Raw genomic sequence first — 20338 nt, forward strand, 5'->3', positions numbered from 1 at the left:
GGCATAAACATGCCCAGGTAACCATTTTTATATAACAGGCACAGAGGAGGGACATGGGGTGAAGTGGGAAGGAGGGTTCCAAAGTTCCTCAAAATGTTTCCTCCATGTCTTTGACCTCTCATTTGGGCTATTTCTGAACACAGGCTTTGTGCTTTTGGAGGTGAGGCACAGGACAAAGTAGGAGGGGGCCCTCCCAATGATTTTTCCTTCAAAAGAATGCTACAGCCATATTCAGAAATAGCTCAGCTGGTGCAGGTGCAGAGCACCTCTGAATCTGCAACCTCTTAGCTGGACAACCTGACAGATAACTAAATTCATTCCAGTTTTCTGAGCTGGAGTACAAACAAGTCAGGCAATTGGATCACTGCAAGAAACCTAATGCGTGCTTATTTATTTATTTATTTATCATATTTTTCCACCACTCATCTCAAAAACAACTCTGGGCAGTTTACAGAGGAATTAAAACAGTAAAAATTAAATATCAATTTAAAAGATTATTATAAAATATAAATATACAAATATAATAAAAGCTCTAAAATATAAAACCCAAGATGGTAGGATCATATGTTCATATCTCTATCTGTAACTGTTTGAGAAACTGGAAATGTGTATGATGATTTCAAGCAATGAATTGAATTTTACCACATGTTTGTATCCATCAGGGGAAGTCAAGGAGTGGCAATTATCTTCAGAGATGTTATTTTTAAGATAAACCAATGAGGAAATTCAGTGATGAACAACATTAGTAGTTTAAGATCAGAATTAAGCTCCACAGCCAGGAAACTGAAAACCAAAGCTGATACCTTAGTAAACATATTCCAGATGTGATCAGTAACAACGTTCCAATGTTCTCCCATCTCATACAAAAGTCTCAGATGTTCCACAAGGCAACACAGGACCAGAATAATGCTGGACCCTTTATTAGCTTGAGGCATTCCATCCTTCATCTGGAACTGAGTCCAAGAGACCAAGGAAGGGTGTAAGTGCTTGGTGAATAAGTGCATGTAAGCAAGCAGAACTTATAATATTGGACATTCCCAAGGTCTCAGGCTACAGGCTACAGATGATGTCCAATATATTTGAGTCATTAGGTTTTGGAAAACTGCTTAAAGATGGATCCTGTTAAATGGAGCCATTCTTAATTTTAGCTTTTAAAAAATCCTAGAGTGCAGGTGTACATTTCTGGAAAGCTTTTCTATTTTCAGTACAGCAATTTATAATATAACATCTAAAAGACACAAAAGAGAAGACATACTCTAGCCAAAAACAAAATGTGGTTAAAATGTCTTATTAACATAAGAAAATACGCTTCATTTTGGCTGTCCCACACTTTATAAAATAGCAACTGCTTATCCAGGGCATTCAGATTTTCCAGAAAATCTATAATTTAGTTATTAATCCTGTACAATATCCCAGCATTGCAGAAAACGCTGCTGTATATTGATTACTATTCAGTGCCTCTATTGTAAGGAATTATTAAATGGCCTATGATTCTGATGCATTTTCAAAATACCAGTGAAAGGAGGAAACAGGTCACTGACCATGTTAGCTGTATGTGTTAATTGGGCAATATGTAGAGAATGCAATCCTGCATATTAAATAGGCAGAGGAAAAGACTCCCTTGAGGCAAATTTGACTCCTAGGACCACATAGACACATCTGGGCAGCGTTTTGAACCTCAGTAGGGAAGCAGTTTGCCCTTGCCTTCCTTCTTTGTGACTGCATCCATGCAGCTTTCTTGGAAGGGTTGTGGAAGCAGTTTGCTACTGCCTTCTTCTGGGATTTTCTCCCCTGACTTCTCAATCTAGCCTACTGCCTAGGGACTTGCTAATTGTCTCCCATCCAAGTCCTTGCCAGGTCCATTCTGAAATATCAGGTAGAAGCTGCCATTTATCAAGTAAGGCTATTATTAATAATGCACACTGGCAGTGATTATATGCTAAATCTAAGGGTGATTAAATTACTCAGTCCAGACATAGCTGACATGGCCTTTGGCCGAGCTTGCCTCCACACACCCCTTAACTAAGACACTGCAATCCATATTTATAATCATGTCCTAGAATGTCGCTTTATGTCTTTTCCCTACATGGGTGTCATTTGAGACAAAATTAATATGATGTAAAAGAAATCAAATACAGTAGAGGCTCCCACCAGAGTACATGGATTTTTGGGAGCATAGCTCTGTCCTGCTCCTCCAGGGCCACCTGGAGAGATAGTCTTCTGTGGAGTCCTTGGTGCTCTCTGAACCTTGTTGTTTTCTTGCAGACGTTTCACAGAGCCAGGCAGCAGTAATTCCCTGCTGTTGCCAGAGATTCTGGAGAAGAAACCTGGAATGTTTTCCATGCAAATGTTGAATAGCTGAACACAGAACAGCCTTCCCCAACTTGGAGACTTCCAGATGTGCTGGCCATCAGCTCCACAATTCCTAAACAGAAGTCCATGACATGGCAAGGGGAGGGGGACTCCAGTTAGGAAAGGCAGGCTAGAGCTTATATTTGGAAATACTGTTTTGATTCTGAAACTTTACATGGGAAATTGAACTGTCAACTAGTAAAGCAGCTTCCCCATTTTTGTCTTGCTCTGCACAATTTCTGCGTGAAGGTGTGCAGGTAAGATGGTACCAATATCTCTTTCCTTTCTGCTCTTGAAACTGAAGCACCATCTATGACCCATCTTTATTCCATGGGACTCTGGAGTTTTTGCTTTGGTTTCCACCTCTTTCTGAATTTTATGGATCTCTTCAAAACACCAAAGATAAGGTAGCATTAAGGGGCTGATTTTCAGCAAGTGCTAGGATTACCATCCTACCTGGAGGATATTGTTCTCCTAGTTTATTTATTTACTTATTGCAATTGTACCCCACTGCAATCAAGTCAACTGCAACAGCAGCTTATATAATAGAAAACAAATTTAAAACATCTACAATATGCTTAAAAGCAAAACAAAACTTCATACAGTGAAATAAGAAAAAAAAAACAGAACAAAATATGACCCTTAACCAGTTAAGATGTTCTCTAGAACTCTCTCTGTGTCCCTGAATGCATCCAAAGATGGTATACCAGGAGCCTGTTCCAGAGGACTCATGCTGCCATTGAAAAACAGCTTCTTCATGTTTTACCTCCCTTTATTGCCTGATAGTGGAGCACTAGTTTTTCCTTAGATGATCTATTAGGTGGGCTGATTCAATTTGGAACAGGTAGTTCTGTAGGTATCCAAGTGCCAAGCTATAAAGGGCTTTTTAGGTCAAAACCAGCACTTGAGATTACGTGAGACCTGCCCCTGGTTTCCAGTAAGTAAACTCTTGGGCCTTACCAGATCCCACCTTCAAGGCATGAAAATTGAAGTCCCCAAATACCCAGATGCAGATAGTCTCCACCACTGGCTGATGGTGGACTACACTAGATTCAGAAGCCCAGGGAGGGATTCTGCAGAGCTGCAAGGTGGCCAGTACTTCAGCAGGATTCCTAGCTTGTCTCTATGGCCCACTTTCACACATAGGCACTCACACCCCAGTATTTCAAGAGCAGCATCTCTGAACATGGAAAGAATGTCCTAACGATTAACACCCCACCCCATGCTAACCATAGCATCAAGGTTGTTGCGGGTCCCAAAATCTTACGGGCAGATTTCAGACAGGGCAACCTTTGCAATTACTCTTGCCCAACCATGTTTTAGTAATAAATGCCAGATCTGCCTGTATGTCCACTACTAAATCATGAATGATTGAGGTTTCATTATTGTCAGATATGGCATTTACCATTAGTATCTTGAGACCACTCATCCCAGCATTTTGACCATCCAGGATGGGCCTATCAGATTAGAAGTAAAGCCTCCCACTAAATCAGATGCCTCTCTTCCCCTGGAATGTCATATTGGGTAGCCTCACCACATCTTCTTTGGCTCAGCACTATAGGGATGCAATTACCAATCTGCTGGCTCTTAGTAGGCTCTCTTCCCCTCACTGTCCAGTTAGGTGCCTTCATTTAGGCAGCTTATTAGCACTAAGCACTCACCTGGCCACAAATCCTAGTAACTCAGACTTCCACAACATACTAAACCAACTGCATACCTTTCTCCCCCAGATGGCTTCCCGCTAATGTCTCAGGGTTGAGACCCCTCCCACCCATCTCCCACTGCAAGTAGGGGTCCTCACTCCCCTATCTCAGCTCTCACTGAGGCAGGTCTCATCAAGTTAATGTCATAGATAGTCCTTGCACAATCACAATCTTTTTACTTCTGATAAAATCTGCCAAGGATTCTGTTGTTAATCAACAGTCAGGGCTGTAGAATGGATCAGAACTGCAGTATGGAAGCAAAGCTGTTCCCAGCCCAAACTGAGCCATGATTCCAGCTTTCCTGCACTGCTATGTTTTGTAAAATAAACAAAGTAAGATAAAGAATGTCATTTCTTGACCAATGTTGATGTGTAGGAGCCTTCAGCTTCCAAACATTGGTTGTTTTTCCTTTCATGATCTTTTCCAGCCATCTTGGGACACCATGGAGCTGATCCTAAAGGGTTTGCTGGAAGGGGACATTAGCCTGAGCCACCTTACGTTTTTATTAAAGGCAAGAGAGTTAAAGAGAAGGGAGTAGAAATTTATCTTGTGGGAGGAAATAAAAGGGGGTTTTCATCAAGAAGACCTATTTCAGGGGTCAACAAGCAGACTTTGGGTAATCAGAATGTAGCTTTAAAAGAATATGGACTGATGCTGACATATACAGCCTGCAAGGAGAAGAAGCCATAGGAATGGTTGGCATCAAGAGAAACACTGTATCTCTGCTGCACTGGAAAACAGGCACTTATTGCTGTGAAAACAATTCTCCTTGGTAGCTAGAAATAGGGTTGCTGTGGCATGGAGTGGCACATAAGCACCTCCAAAAAATGATGCAAGAGTTCTGAGCTGCTGCTTCCCTCCATAATGCCATACATTCTAGGTAAAGTCTTGGAGTAGGGAGCAGCAGGTCCAAGCCACCATCTGCAGTGATAGCCTGTTAGGGCATGCCACAACTTTGGAGGCATTTGCTGTGAGTATCCCCATATGCTGGGAGCCCTGAATAGAGCTATGGAAGAGATGGGAGCAAAGGACTCAAACTGTTCTTTTTTATTTCAATGAACGTCAATCATGAGGAGGGGCTCACATGTTAACAAGTCCAGCAGTTCCATCCAAACAGCTTTCCATCTTCTTATACACCCTGCGGTGCCACCCTAAAACTGAAGATTGCTCCCACCTGGGCAGACTGTCTAACTGCCATCTCCCCTTTCCAGACCCAGGCTCCAAAGAGTGCAGCTGGAGGAACTCCAGAAGTTTCTAGCATGGCAGAAATTGTGAGAACCATTAAAAGCCATCTTCCCCAGCAAGGTAACTTTTCCAGATTCCTGAGCAACCTGAATTTGTGCCTCCGTAATGCCATTTGGGAATCTAACCTGTTGATAGAAATCTTAACAGTTCCCTGAAGATTTAACACCTGGAGAGCTACATATAAGGTCACCACGGGGGGGAAAGTGTGTCATGTTCCCCTGTTCCCTGGGGAAAGAAAGCCATGACCAGAAGGAACTGGTTTACTTTTAGTGTGGTGCTTTCTCAACCTTAGCCATTTTCAGATGTGTGGACTTCAACTCCCAGAATTCCCCAGACAGCAAGGCTGGTTAGGGAATTCTGGGAGTTGAAGTCCACACATCTGAAAGTGGCCAAGGTTGAAAAACACTGCTCTAGTGTAACTTAAGAAAAAAAAAAAAAGATTCCCTCAGAAGAACTCAGAGACTTTCTCTCTCTCTCTCTCCTTCTGAAAATCCTCTTATTTGGGAATGGCATATTTCCCCCCACTCCCCTAGGTTTTCAGATCAAATCCTAAGACTAATTAGAACTCAAATCAAACATAGCAACCAGGCTTGGAATTGCACTCTTCTGCCTGAAGAGCCAAGGCAGAGAAACTCTAGAAGAAATCAAGAGATTTTTTTCTTTTCTCTTGCATGCAGTGATTTAATCTTGGAAGATTTACAGGAGAGGAGGAGGAGGAGGGCAGCCCTGTGCTCCTTACCCCAGTGCTCCATTGCCCCTCAGGATTCCCACTCGGAGGATAACCTGGAGCCTTGGAGGACAAAAGATGAAGGTGCCAGGAATCCATCACTGTTTGATGAATGAAGAACTGGAGGAGGCTCTTCAGGCATCTGCACAAAGAAGTGAAGCCAAATGGAGGAGCTTCATTCTCTGGCCAGGAGTAGTAGGAGGCTCCATATCTTATCCAGACACAGCTGACTTGGACACCTGGACATGGAAGACATGGCCTCCCACCATGTCTTCAAGGAGAGGTTTAGAGAAAAGGGGACAACACGTAAAGACCAACACTTTCTAGTAAGAAAGATTGCACAGATCAGCAATCTGTGGAGAACCTGAGATTTCTCATAAGAACAGTTTCTCTCTGAGCCTTGGATGAGGCTCTTGGAATTCCAGCTTTAAACTAAAAGTGCAACTGATGTTGGCTTGGGCTCACTTTGTCATAATCACTACACTTGCCTTTTGTCTCCATTTTGACTCTGTTTCTATCACCTGTTGAATTCATCAAGATCTTGGACTTTGTGTCTCCCAGGGCAATGCTTGCCTGAGAAGCAAAGAGTTCATGATTAGTAGCCCCTGGCAAATCCAGCATGCCTCATTAGCATAGGGATGGTTGCTCTAGAATGCAAACTTTCCATGCTATTGAGGAAGCTGTTTGTTGCCACTCCTACTTCCTCTCTCTCTCTCTCTCTCTCTCCGTCTTTCTTCCACCTACTGAGGAGGCAGCAAGCATGCTGCTCTCCTCTGTCTCCATCTTGAGGCTAAAGCCATGTGCCTAGCCCTTTCTTCCATGCAGTTCTTAGCAGCTATAGGGCTAAGAGATCACTAAGAGATCACTGTTAAAGAACAGAAGAAACAACGAACATCATTTTTCCACCAGGGATGGATGTAACAGATCCAAGAATAAAAGTCAATAAGACTCTTTTTACTTTACTTTTAAACCTGCTACGTCTAAGCGTGTGATTCTTTATGCTTGGGAGGGCTGAGTGTGTAAGATCAATAACCTGTGTTTCTCTGACATGCTCATTGAAGCTATTTAAGATAATATTCTTTTTCTGTGTGCACAGCTCTTCTGCTGTGTTAAGCTCTGCTCCAATTCAGTTGGTCCTAGCTGTCCACTAATTGGCTTCAGGACTTAAATTGGACTTTGTGTCTCCCAGGGTAATGCCTGCCTGAGAAGCAAGGAGTTCATGATTAGTAGCCTACTACTAAATAAGGTTTTCTTGGCAGAATCTTTCAGTGACAAACTACTGATTACTTACTACTGTATTCATTATCATTTGACTTTACCTTTCCTGCTACTGGTCATTCAGTCAAATTTACTGAGCTTGCCAATTGATTCCCCTGAGACTTGGTTTCTACACTGTTTTTTTTTATTGGATGCACCATGGCTGAATGTGAAATTTGTTTCTGCTAATTTAGTGCCTTTCTGAGAAAGAAAATTCTTCAAAAGGGCCTTCTCATGAGTCAATAAAACTCCAGTGACATCCAGCTAAGTACTGAACAGGACTCTGGACATTCCAGCTTCAAACTCTTTGATGTCAGACTGCTGATTACTCACTGATTGTCTTTGCCTCTCTTGCTGCTGGTTATTCTGCTAGATTTTTTGGGTTTGAATGTGAACTCCACTTGGACTCTATTTCTCTTACTCCTTTGCCTTCATTAGACTTGACTATGGGTTTTATGGTGGGTCCGGTGCAGTTTTATCCCAAGGAGAATGCGTGGAATGACATGGCCTGATAACTTAGCAGAGCGTCAGAATGAGCTGTTGCAGATGATGCAAGCACCAAATAGGATCCCTTAATTCACTGAGAGCCAGTTTGGTGTATTGGTGGAGGCATCAGACTAGAAACCAGGAGACTGTGAATTCTAGTTCTGCCTAAGGCACAAAGCCAGCTGGGTGACCTTGGGCTAATCCCTCTCTCTCAGCCCTAGAAAGGAGACAATGGCAAACCACTTCTGAAAAACCTTGCCAAGAAACTGCAAGGACCTGTCCAGGCAGTCTCAGAATCAGACACGATTGAACAGATTAAAAAAAAATCAGCAGCAGAAAAAAAGGGGATAAAAGCAGTTTCAAAATGGCAATGGTCCTTTTTCAAAGGTCTGCAAGTGAAAATGCAGGATGAAATATCAAATGCATATTTACAGACAAGAATGCATCTTAAGCTCCATAATTAAAATCACTGCCTTGAAAGTGTAACCTTTTATTGGAAGGCAAATGGCACCAACACCTCTCTGGCTGTGTCCTCACAACATGCTTAATCTGGCAACCAAATTAATATGTTGAATAATCATTTCGTCAAAGGAGCTGTGCTCTTACAACACATTGAACCATAAAAAAGCAAGATTCACCAAGCTCAGCATGTGGTGCAAATATAACCACCATGTCTTTAATCTGCTTAAGCATGCCATGTGAATGTAGCCTTTGACAATTAACCCATTGCATTAAACTGTTCCTTAACTGAGATTTATTGACTAAATCATAATTGTGTGAAGTTAGCCATTGAGTCATAATCTTACAATACAATACAACACAACACAACACAACACAATACAATACAATACTTTATTGGCCAAGTATGATCAAACATACAAGAAATTTGACTTTGGTGGAAGAGCTCTCAACATATCTACACAACATCAAAAATAAACAATAATAAAGCAACAATGTTATTTACTAAAACCATACAGTCAAGAAAGAAAAAAAATTGAAGGAAATAACACTACGGCTATCAACCAACACACACTCATATTTAAAGGGAGAATTAAGGGAGAAAATACTGCATCTGTTGTCTAACATACGTTCACATTTAACAGAGCATTACCGGTCACATCTTAGCAGCCATGTCTTACCATACACTGTCAATCATTATATCAGGCTACATTAATTAGGAGTTCAACAGAGCAATGGCACGAGGGAAAAAACTGTTTCGATGTCTAGAAGTCTTGACATATGGTACTCTGTAGCGCCGTCCTGATGGTAGAAGTTGAAACAGTTTATGTCCAGGATGCGAAGGGTCATAATCTGTGTTTTGTAAACCTCAGTGGCTAAGTTCAGACAACACTCTAAGCCAAAACCCAACCACTTACGTTAAGGAATTGGTGCAAATATGTGATTCCAGTTTTTTTACAGGTTTATGGGAAACTTTTTGTTGCCGAGAGCTGTTGGAAGTGGAAACATTCTGTGTGTGCAAATGAATATACCTGAGAACAAGAATCTGACTGGAGCAATGATTAATGAAGCAGGTTTTACAACTATAACAGAAAGGAGATTTATTTAAGGAAATACACTGTAGAGGCCCAGCACCTAGCTAAAAACATCCTATCAAGAGAAGAGTCAGCATATGCTCCATGTATATGTGCCTGGGAACAAAGGCAGAAGGACGTGATCTGAGATTAGTGATATTATAGACAAAGAGCAGGTAAAATAAAAAGCCACGGGGACACAGAGTAAGTCCTTAGTTCTTACCTACACCCCACTCACTCTTATGAAGTCATGAGATATTGAAGAGTCAGTGCAATGAAGCCACACTTTTAACAAGGGGAGGGCAAAGGCTGCTGGATACATACCCTGAGGAAGACTCTAATAAATGCTTGAGCTACTATGATCTAATGTGAATCCCTCACAGTTGCAGATAAATCCATAGTGTAATTATCAGATTTAAGAGGGAGAAATTATGATCATAGAAGTAAGTCAAAATACAGGCTCTGAATAAACTAGAGGTTGGACAAAATGCAAACCAACTTTCAGAAACAAGAGAAAGGACATTTCCTCTCAAATGAACAGTGAAACCTTTTCTCATAACGATCCTCATCCGATAGGGAAGTTAAATTCTGAGCCTAGTGATAAGACTACAAATGTGCCATATTGTGTGTGTGTGTGTGTGTGTGTGTGATCCTGTGATGGAATGTGAGGATGACCTTGGAAGATTGCGGGGGAGAGATGCCATCTAGGAATGATCAGATAAAAGAGAAACGAGCCTGCAACAGAGTAATGGCCGGAGAAAGAAACTTAGGAAGGACCCTCCCTGATTACTCAGGCGATAAATAGAGAGGGCAGGAGATTTGTACTTTCAGACTTGCAAGATTCTGCTAATATAGCCTTACAATAAAGCAGAAGCAGCTCATCTTGTCATGTTTCCTGTCTGGTTTACCTGGGAGGGCTAACATCAATCTTGCAAGTCTCGTACGTTCCAATACAGATCCTGGCCATTGCAATTTGTAATGGGTGGGTGACCTTTCTTAGCTGTGAAGCTAGAGCTCACCTCTTAACCATGTTAGAGTTAGAAGAGTTTAAGGCTGGACTGGGAGCATTTTATCTCCCAGGGGGTACATCCACCATTATTTTGCATTTCAGCTTGCAAATAATTGCTGTTGGAGTACCTGAGGGGCTACAAATAATGATGCGGGGCATCCCATTTAGCCTGTGGGTTACATTTTGTCCACCAATATTTTATGGTGTGGCATAATACCTGATCTCAGCCATTGTGACAGCACAAAGACATGGACTGTGACATCTTTGAGTTGAAAGATGTGAAGCTGCAGTATAGTATACAGTATATACAATATCCCAGAATTGTAGAAAACACATATTTATTACTATTCAGAGCCTCAGTCATAAGATATTATTAAAGGGTATGAGATTTTGATGCATTTTCAAAATGGTGGTTAAGGGGGAAATGGGTCTGTATGTAGAGAATGCATGCCCTGCATACTAGGTTAATAGAGATAATGATTATCTTGAGGCAAATTTGACTCAGAGTGACTACATGGAGATACTGATGCTGTGTTTTGAGCACCAATATGGAAGCACTTTGCCCTTGCCTTAATCCTTTATGACTGAATCCAAACAGTTTTTTTGGAAATGCTGTAGAAGTTGTTGTGTTCTTTTGGGATTTTTGGTAAAAGACTGGATACACACCCATACACATGGACAGACATGCATGCCCACCCATACACACCCAAACATATATATACTGTACATACAAGTTTTAGAAAGTTTTAGAATAGCTCAGGGACATGTTCTTTGATTTTCACTGCTGCAGCATCTGCTTTTTCCTGAGACAGTATGAACTGGTGGTCCTGTTCCAGGGGATTTGCATCTAATACCGATGCATAACACTTTAATCCTCCCAGAAAAGCATTGATAGCAGCCCTACCACAGAGGCATTCCTCTCATTCTTCTGTAAATATTAGCATATGCCAAACAACAGATTGCACCATTTGCCCATTTTGAATCAAAAGATGATTGGCTCGCTTTGATAATCATGCACATGGTGATTCTGCACATTGACAGTTGACAAGAATAATACATATGCTGAATAAGATCGTCTTTAACAATCAGATTAGAATCCCGCACTTTAAAAAGTGGTAACGTTCGGTATTAGTAAGAAATATACATACCAAAGCTATGTGAAACATTTGGAGGGATTCTTTGCAAATGACTTAAAACACCTGCCTGAATCTGCTACTAGAAGCATTGAGGCACCATGTCCTCCTGAAGGTGTGGCGGCCCATATCATCTAAGTATGTGTATGCATACACAGATTCTGCTGGACTGCTTACTAAACAAGTTTTCTTCTGTGTATGGAGATACACACTCAGACAATGTGGAGAAGTCACTGAAGCGGTCACACCAAGCCTTTAGTGGATGCAGTTTGGCACCCAGATGTAATATTTATTTATTTATTTTCTATCCTGCCTTTATTAATTTTTGTAAGTAATTGAAGGCGGCGAACTCCTTCCTCCTCCTATTTTCCCCACAACAACAATCCTGTGAGGTGAGTTGGGCTGAGAGAGAGTGACTGGCCCAAGGTCACCCAGCCAGCTTTCATGACTAAGGCGGGACTAGAACTCTCAGTCTCCTGGTTTCTAGCCCAGCACCTTAACCACTGGATCAAACTGTCTCTATGCTTGCAGTTGTATACTTGTAGTTTGTAGCTCTTAAGGATGATAAGCAGGTAAATAACCTATGATCTCACTGTATTGCAGTGTTTGGCTTATTTATAGATTAATATTGATATTCTATTCATTGTATGAAGCTAAATTATGAAGATAAGGTGCACTTCTCTGATTTATCATACATTTAATCATTTAAAATCCCTCTGATTTAAAGTGACATTACATGTTTTTTCCAATTTCTAGCTATGCTTTAAAACCCACAAAATTAAAAGATAAAAGGTAACTTTTATAATCCACACAACATAAACGATAAAGGCTTTGTTCAGACTTGTGTGGTAGGATGATTTAGTCAGTATTCATCTACTCTCACTTTGACTTAGATTTAGGCAATTGGCTGGGGAAGTATGTGTCCAGGCAAACACTGAACAGATATAGCATCCCAATTCACTTACTAGAGATGTCCCTGAAAACTGCAGACCCTAATGCATCTGCACAAGGTATAGTGTTTTTGCAAAATGCCACCTATCATACTAATTGGCCAGGAAGTAAGTCAAAAAGCCCACAATTCATATTCCTTAAAATATCAAGTCTCCAAATGAGCACAGTGGCCAATTTAGTTAGTTGCTTTGTTCACTCCCTTTTCCTCAGATCATTATCCCTTCTCATAGCTCTCCTTCCATGTTTATTCTCACAACTATACATAATCTCTCTAAAAAACCTAATTACATTCACATTACTTCAGCTTAGATGGGCAGACATTCAGATGGAAGAGCTGTGCCAGAGCTGTGACTACAAAGTGGCAGCTACTCCTCCTCTTAGCAACCATCAGTTTTTGCTTACACATGTATAACTGCTAGATTATGCCAACAAATCTGTCTTCAAGACAACCCAACATTATACATTTCCTTTTGTGTAGCAGATTAACACAGCTTCCTTATAAACACTTTATTATTACTTTAATACATGGCCACTACAGTACAAGGGAAAGAGTCCCCCTATTGGATATTTACTTTTATTTAAGAATATTGTTTTTATTGTATTTTAATCTTTATTTATTTCAATTTTATTGTAAACCCCCAGAGTTGCTCTTTGAGTGGGATGGGTGGTGACAAAATTTGAAATATAAATAAATAAATATGCCATAAATGGCTAGATTCCTAGCTTTCATTTTTTAAAAAAAATATCTCTAATGTTTCTGGAAGCCAAAATACAAAGCAAAATATGTAGTCACTATTCTGTGCATTTTCTAACAAAGGCCTCTTTCTGTTTTCCATATTTGTAGTCAATGAATGAACAATACTTGCAGTGATTGATGTACACACTATCTACAGAAAGATTATCTTATTTTTTAAAAAATCCTTAGTAGAAAATTATGACCTTATTTTTAAAAAGGCAGAAATTCAGGATTTTTGGATGCTTAGTACCATACATCTACCCAAAACTAAAAAATATGATGAATATAGAAACTTACAGGTTTTCTAATTTAGATGTTATTTAAAAATGGGCAATTTTTCTGAAGTTTTAAATTTTAAAAAGTTACCCTTCAGTGCACACAAATAAAATCCCTCATTGTTCTATACACATTGCAGAAAGCTGGACACTGGCTCACAGACTATGTATTACATTCAAGCCCTGAATAATAAATCAATATTGTAATGCCCCTGGGTAGTGAGGTGTTTGTAAACCATGCAGAATGTCCTGGCAGTGTTGGAGTTCTTAGTCATTGTTGCTGTAGCTTATTCAATAAACCATATTTAAATGGGCACTTTGTGTGTGGTATGAATTCAGTGAGAATAAAGTGTAACCTTCAGATGCTTTGAACTTTAATTATCAGCTGTCCCAGCCAGCAGGGCAAAAAGTTCTACGTCCTCTGGAGGGTAGAGGATTATGGTTGCAACAGTCAATGCAACCCAAATTATTTTGACTTTAACTAGAGGATTCCTCCCCACTTTTCTATGAACCATTTGCATAAATTAGAATTTTTACAGCACAATGCTATATATTGCTGTCTAAAAATAGGAGAGCCCTTCCCAGCAGAATCAGGACTAAAATCAATAGGGTTAACTTTAGTACTCTGCAAAGTAAACAGTATTTATCTGCATATTCTAACCAGTTTTCTGTTTCTCCCATGCATTATTCTTAGAAAAATAGTGGAAACCTTTTTTTAACTTACTCTCTTCCATAGAGGGTTGAGAGGAAGGGGAATGGATTGAGAGAAGGAGAAGACCAAGAAAGTCTTCAATTGCTGTTGATAAGATCCTCAGAAAGAGAAAAGATATTTAAAGAACAAAAAGCAATGTATAAGGCAGTGCATAAATATGATAGAAGGATGGTTTGCAAAGATGGAAAGGTTTAGAGTACAGTGTATGGTGTGAATAGTTTTCTCTTTTGGTTATTTCATGTCTTAGTTCCTTCAGCATTTTAATATCTCACTCATACTCAATCACTCTTCCTTACATCATCCATTGAGCTGGTTACGCATGCTCTGCAGCTCAGAAACTACCAGGAATGGGCACTGTGAGATTGCCTTCATCAATGTTTGGGAGTATATGTGGGGAACACATTCAAACATCATTCAGTGAGATATCAATGCTTCTGGGATCTTGGATGGGCGATTGACTCTCAGTAAATGACACATCGTACACAATAACATCTTTATTAATATCCTAGCTTTATTGATTACAATATAGCAAGGCTTTGCTTAAGTACACACACAGCACCTCCAATATTCACCAAGCCTCATCAGAGTAACTGATCAAAAGCCTGAGAAGAATGGAGAAGACAGATCATGATGGTTGTATGTAAGTGGAATGTCTTCCAGCCAGGTTTCTATTCATCCCTCTCTTTTTGTAGAGTGCCAGCAGCAGTTTACTCTCCACTTCAGCTTTATGCTTGTTGGTTAGCCAGATAGATTTCACTGCCTGATGTGCAATTTTCACTTCATGACCAGCCTTCAATTCCTGGCTTAGTTTCAGCTGGTTCAAGCTTGCTCATTAATCCTGTTATAGAAGTCTGAAGAAAAAACTGAAGTAAATCCATGATGAATTCTGACTGACCAAGGGAAGTTTAAAACAGTTTGGTAACAACAACACAGAGCCCATGATCACTAAGACAAGGAGGGGAAGCAGTCTGGGCAAGATGTCTGGAAAGGCATAGCAGCAGTGTTTGAAAACAGTTTAGCAACAGAATTCAGCAAAGAGGGAGCATGTACCTAGAGGCAAAACTTGTGAATAGTACATGCCATGTTGGAAGAATAAAAGGAACAATAAGAAGATGTTTTAAAAGAAGAATGGACTCAAGAAGCTTATTGGAACAACCATCAGCTGTGAATCATCTTCCTCAAGTTCCCAGACCAGTGCCTGGCCAGCCTGGTTGTTGGATGTACATAAGTTTCTCCGCGAGATGAAGTATATGATTATAGAACTGCTTAAATAATCCAAATACTTTTGTTGCTTGATTTTGTGTCTATAGTTGCATATCTATTGTTCCACAAAACCCTAATCTTCAACCTCTCAAATCAAATTTATTTAATTATCATCAATGCCCAGCAACATAAAGGAAAAGGCTTAGAAGCAATGCTCAAATAACAAACAAAATTCCCACTGTGTAACACTCATATAAAACATAACAAATTAAAGTTCAAAAAGTGCAGAAAGGGGGAAATTGAACAAAATACAGTCAAACAGTATGAAACATAAGATAAAATAGAAATAGAATACAATAGAAATGCAATAAAATAGAAAATAACCTCATAATGTAACCACTCCAAGATTAGGACATCTTATGCTTCTTATGGACATGCTACAGATAGAAACTTAGCAACTCTATTGGTGATGGTAGGGTTCTGATCTGTCAACCTCTTGGTATTGGTCTTGTAGTCCAACCACCACATCTTGATGTAAAAAATAGGGGTATTTAACTTAGACCCCCCAAATTCTTTAACAATCAGTCTTAGCATGTCTGTATTTCTTAGATTACTTCATTGCCTTTCTTGCTTTGTTTGCTTTCTTTTCAGGTCATTGCCTACATGCTACTAAATGCCGATAGAGTCCATGAATTTTACAATAACTTCATAGATTTTTTAACAGCATACCATTTCTTACTTCTTTACTTAATTTTGCATAACATTGCTTACCCCAAGAGGGCATAGTATGATGGGTATGTATGTACATATGCTGCTCTACAGCCATAATTTCTCTTGAGAGCAAATTGCCCTCACAGAGATGTTCTGGGCATGGTCAACGATATCATGCCAGTTGTTTATTGCTGTTATGTTTCTGCTTTAAGAACTATTAAGCTATTGAGGGAGATTTTCTAAATTGTCACCCAGAAAAATCCCCCTAGGCTATCCTGAATTTTTAGAATAATTTTACTTTACCAATTAATGTGGTATTTTCACATTTAGTAAGCATTCTACTACTGAAATTTTCTGCTAGACTACAGTGGAAGATGGAGAAAGATAAAGCTCTCTATCCTCCATATTGTTAAAAAATAACTGAAACTAGCTTCCAAAAATATCCTCCATTCCCATCTCTCCACTGCTAACACTCCAGATTTAATGGGCATATGATTGCTGAGTAAGATAATGGTAAGTTTGAATTTCTGTGATCTAGAATAGTGGAAAAGATTAGTAGTATAATGTTTATATAATCTAGTTTTAAACCTACCTGTATGGATTGTATTGATTTTGGTCATTTGTGTGAATATTCTGAAATATATTTCCTGTTTGCAAACACTTCTCTTATGTAGAAGAATGCAACATTGTTAAAGATATGAGAGATACTTTGTTATTTCTCCATTTGATAAAATTATGGAGGAAGTAAGAACTATTTTTAAACTTTGGCATGGGCACTGCCAACAATTTAAATAACCATACTATTGTTTAAAATAGTTTCCATTTCAGGTATAAAGATAACCTTATTTGCTTTTCTAACAATAGAAAAAAGAAGGGGAGCTAACAGGATGCACAGCATTTAATTTTCTTTTATACAAAATAAAAATTACAATTAAAGTAAATTATTGTACAATCTTGCCATATCTAGAATCACATGCACTAATCATGCAGTATAGAAGTTTAGACATTTCTAGATGTTTAGACATTTCTAGAATATACCAGACCTTGAGATATGCTTTTGCTCAGTTTGACTTAATAGCATCCCACAAATCTAGTGCCTTGCTAGCAACAAGGTCACACAGCAGAAATGAGGGAAGCATGGTTTTCACCCCCTTCCCTCCTTGTATTGCTGCTGCTGTTAAATTCCTCCTTACTGGAGGTTATGTGAAGGAAATACATTCAAACTAATTCGCCAACTGATCTAAATGTTGGTGTGACAGATGGATGAGGAGTTCATTTGGATCCAAAGCCCCTTCAGCCATCTCTGCTAGATTGCCTCTCCAGGCAGGGTTTCTTAATACTGAGAAGAACCAGCGGAAGCTGGCAGGTATGTTAAAGGCAGAATCCATCCAAGTCAGATTTTCTGTCTGAGGTTTCCAACTTTAAGGAAATCTGAACAATCTTATGATCTGTTGGAAAAGTGGCAGTCCCATTGTTAAATAAGCCATTTAACAGAACTGACTAGTGAGAAATTAGGATTGGACTTCTTTATAGAACAGAAAATTATGTAGGGAAATATGTTTGGAAAACACAAAATTGGAAGAAACTAAATGTTTTTCACAAATTTATAATTCTCACGCTGTCTCTGTATGTTAGGAAAACATGAGCGCGCTCATGTACCAGCTTTCAGGTTGCTCTTCTTCAGTCTAATACCTACAATAGCAAGGAGAAGCCCAGAGGCATGCAGATTCCCTAATGTGAGCCAGTCACCATTAGAGCTGCTATTAATCACACAGCAGACATATATTGGCAAAAGACAGATCCTGTTTATACTCTATTTTTTTTTCTTTCCACCAGATAACTGGAATGAGAGGAAATATCAAATACTCTCTCACACACACCCAGCTCAGTGCAGACTCAGATAAATGTTCAGGCAGTATTTACTTTTAGGGAAATAAAAATATTTTGGGACTCCGTTATTGGAGGCTTCATCCCAATATATACTTAACTAGATTATAAAGACTTAATAGGGTTAAAAATGGAATTTAAATCAAGCAGTAAGAAACGAGTCCTTTGATATTTCATATATATTTGCAAATGTAAATCTATATAAATTCATAATTGAATCAATTATAGCTGTATTGCAGTACCTTCTATAGACTTCTAATGAAACTTCTAAAAGTATGTTTTTAAAAAGGCATTTTTCCCTTAATTCATGGATCTTATTGAAATCCCAGGAGCATAAAATCCCCTCTTTTAAAAAATGTTGTTATAGAAATGAAAATATTTGGTTTCAGAATAAGTTATTTCTCTTAGCAGGTTTTTATCTAAGCTGATACAATTACAGAAGGATGAAATGAACCCTACACTCATTTCCACAAGCTGCCATTCCATCAATAGATATGAATGATAGCAAATTTTGTATTTTGGACCAAACAGTAGACACATTTCAGTCTAATAGGCTGTGCCTTTTCCGGCCTTACAGTTATTTACTATCAGAAAAATAAAACAAAACAAAACTATCCATAAAAACTAGCATCAAAGCAAAGTCTGAAATTATTTTCATGTGGAGCAAGATCAGAAATCTTGCAGAAAGATGCATAATAGAAGTATTGATGGCACAGGGAGCCCTCATCTCAGTGCTGATTGCTAGGCTCTCTGGTGTGATGCTGCACTGCCATCTAGGGATTAGCTGTATCTGGGCTGATCTAATACTGTGTAGCCTGATCTTAAGCACATTTACTGAAATAATGAATCATTTCATTGGAGCTTATTTCTAGCTGGATTATTCAAAACATTTCCCTGGAACTAGGCTTTTGACTTGTAGAAAGAATACATGAAAGAAAAGGAAGTAATATAACATTGTGTGGTGTCAAAGACAATTTGTGTGGCCACCACCATCATCTTCAGGTGATTTTGCAAATCACAATCTATATTTTGTGAATGGAGTATAGAATATCTGCAAACAACTAGATAAAATTGAATATTGCCCTGCCAGGATTCATGGATCATTTTCTAAGAACCTTTTATAGATTATGACTACATTCTACCATATTCATTTATTTTATAATATTTGTAAAATTATATAAATGCTATTTTTATTACTATTAAAACTGTTTAGACATTATGTGATGCATAGAACACTTTCTTGACATACAATAAACATTAATTAAACAATTTAAAATATAGCATAGTATAAAAGTTGTTATATAAATAAAGTGGGAAACTGTATCAAGCATTAATTTAGCAAGCTAGAATGTTAGACTTGAATATAAGAAAGAAGATATGATGACTATCAGATAGGTTATCCTTTGGTAGCTCTTTTAAACAAAATTAACAGATATGTGGCATTGGGAGCCTGATGAAGAACGACATGAAGAGTGGGTTTAGTTTAATTTATTCATCTATAGTCAAAATACAAAACCATTACATGGTACAAACAAACAGCATTAAATAGTATTAGATTTTTAAAAAAAATCCTAGAAAATAACATATGTAATGCTAGCTATATAATACAGTAAATTTAATTTAATTACAGCATGGTGCCCAAGTCCTCCCTAGAGAAATTACCACCAAAGGTTTAGCAAAATGGTCCACTAACAAGAAATAAACAGTTTTTTCCTCATGTGGCTGAATCAGTTGACCAGCTAACAGGGTTTATATACAGCAGTGATACATGGAACAATGCAATAAGACACAAGTAACTGGCACTTTTGATCCTTCCAAACAAAGGGAGAGATGATCTTGCAGAGGGATGTTATTATATTATTGTCCCCACCGTACCTGCTGTTGACAATGAGAGAAAAGCAAGGTGGTTCAGAAAATAAAATGGGCTATCCTCAAGTATTCTGGTGCTCCTTGAAAAGAATGCTGTACACAAAACATCTTTATTTAAGAACTGGCAATTTGGACTCTACAGTTGGATGTATTCTGTTTCTTCCAGGGGTTGGGGAGTGATTTTCAGCATCAGAAACTTTTTAAAATCATTTAATTGATTATACTTATGATTGCTCAATAACCATAGTTCTTTAGATGGTGTACAAAACAGTGAAAGCATAAGAAATATAAAAAAACCAAAAGATATTAGTTGCTTCTAAAACAAGAATCACTTGACTTTCAATATATATTTTATACACACACAAATGTTTTGTATTTTCCATACATACACAATATATAAACCCTTCAGGCTTATTAACCCTTCAGACAGTTACTCATGCCCTGCTCACCTCATGATTGGATTATTGCTCTACATGGGGCTGTCCTTGAAGCCCACCTGGAAGCTACAGCTGGTTCAAAATGCAGCAGCACGAGCAGTAACGGGCTCCAC

Source organism: Candoia aspera, chromosome 3 (assembly GCF_035149785.1).
Source record: "Candoia aspera isolate rCanAsp1 chromosome 3, rCanAsp1.hap2, whole genome shotgun sequence".
In the NCBI taxonomy this organism is placed as follows: Eukaryota; Metazoa; Chordata; class Lepidosauria; order Squamata; family Boidae; genus Candoia; species Candoia aspera.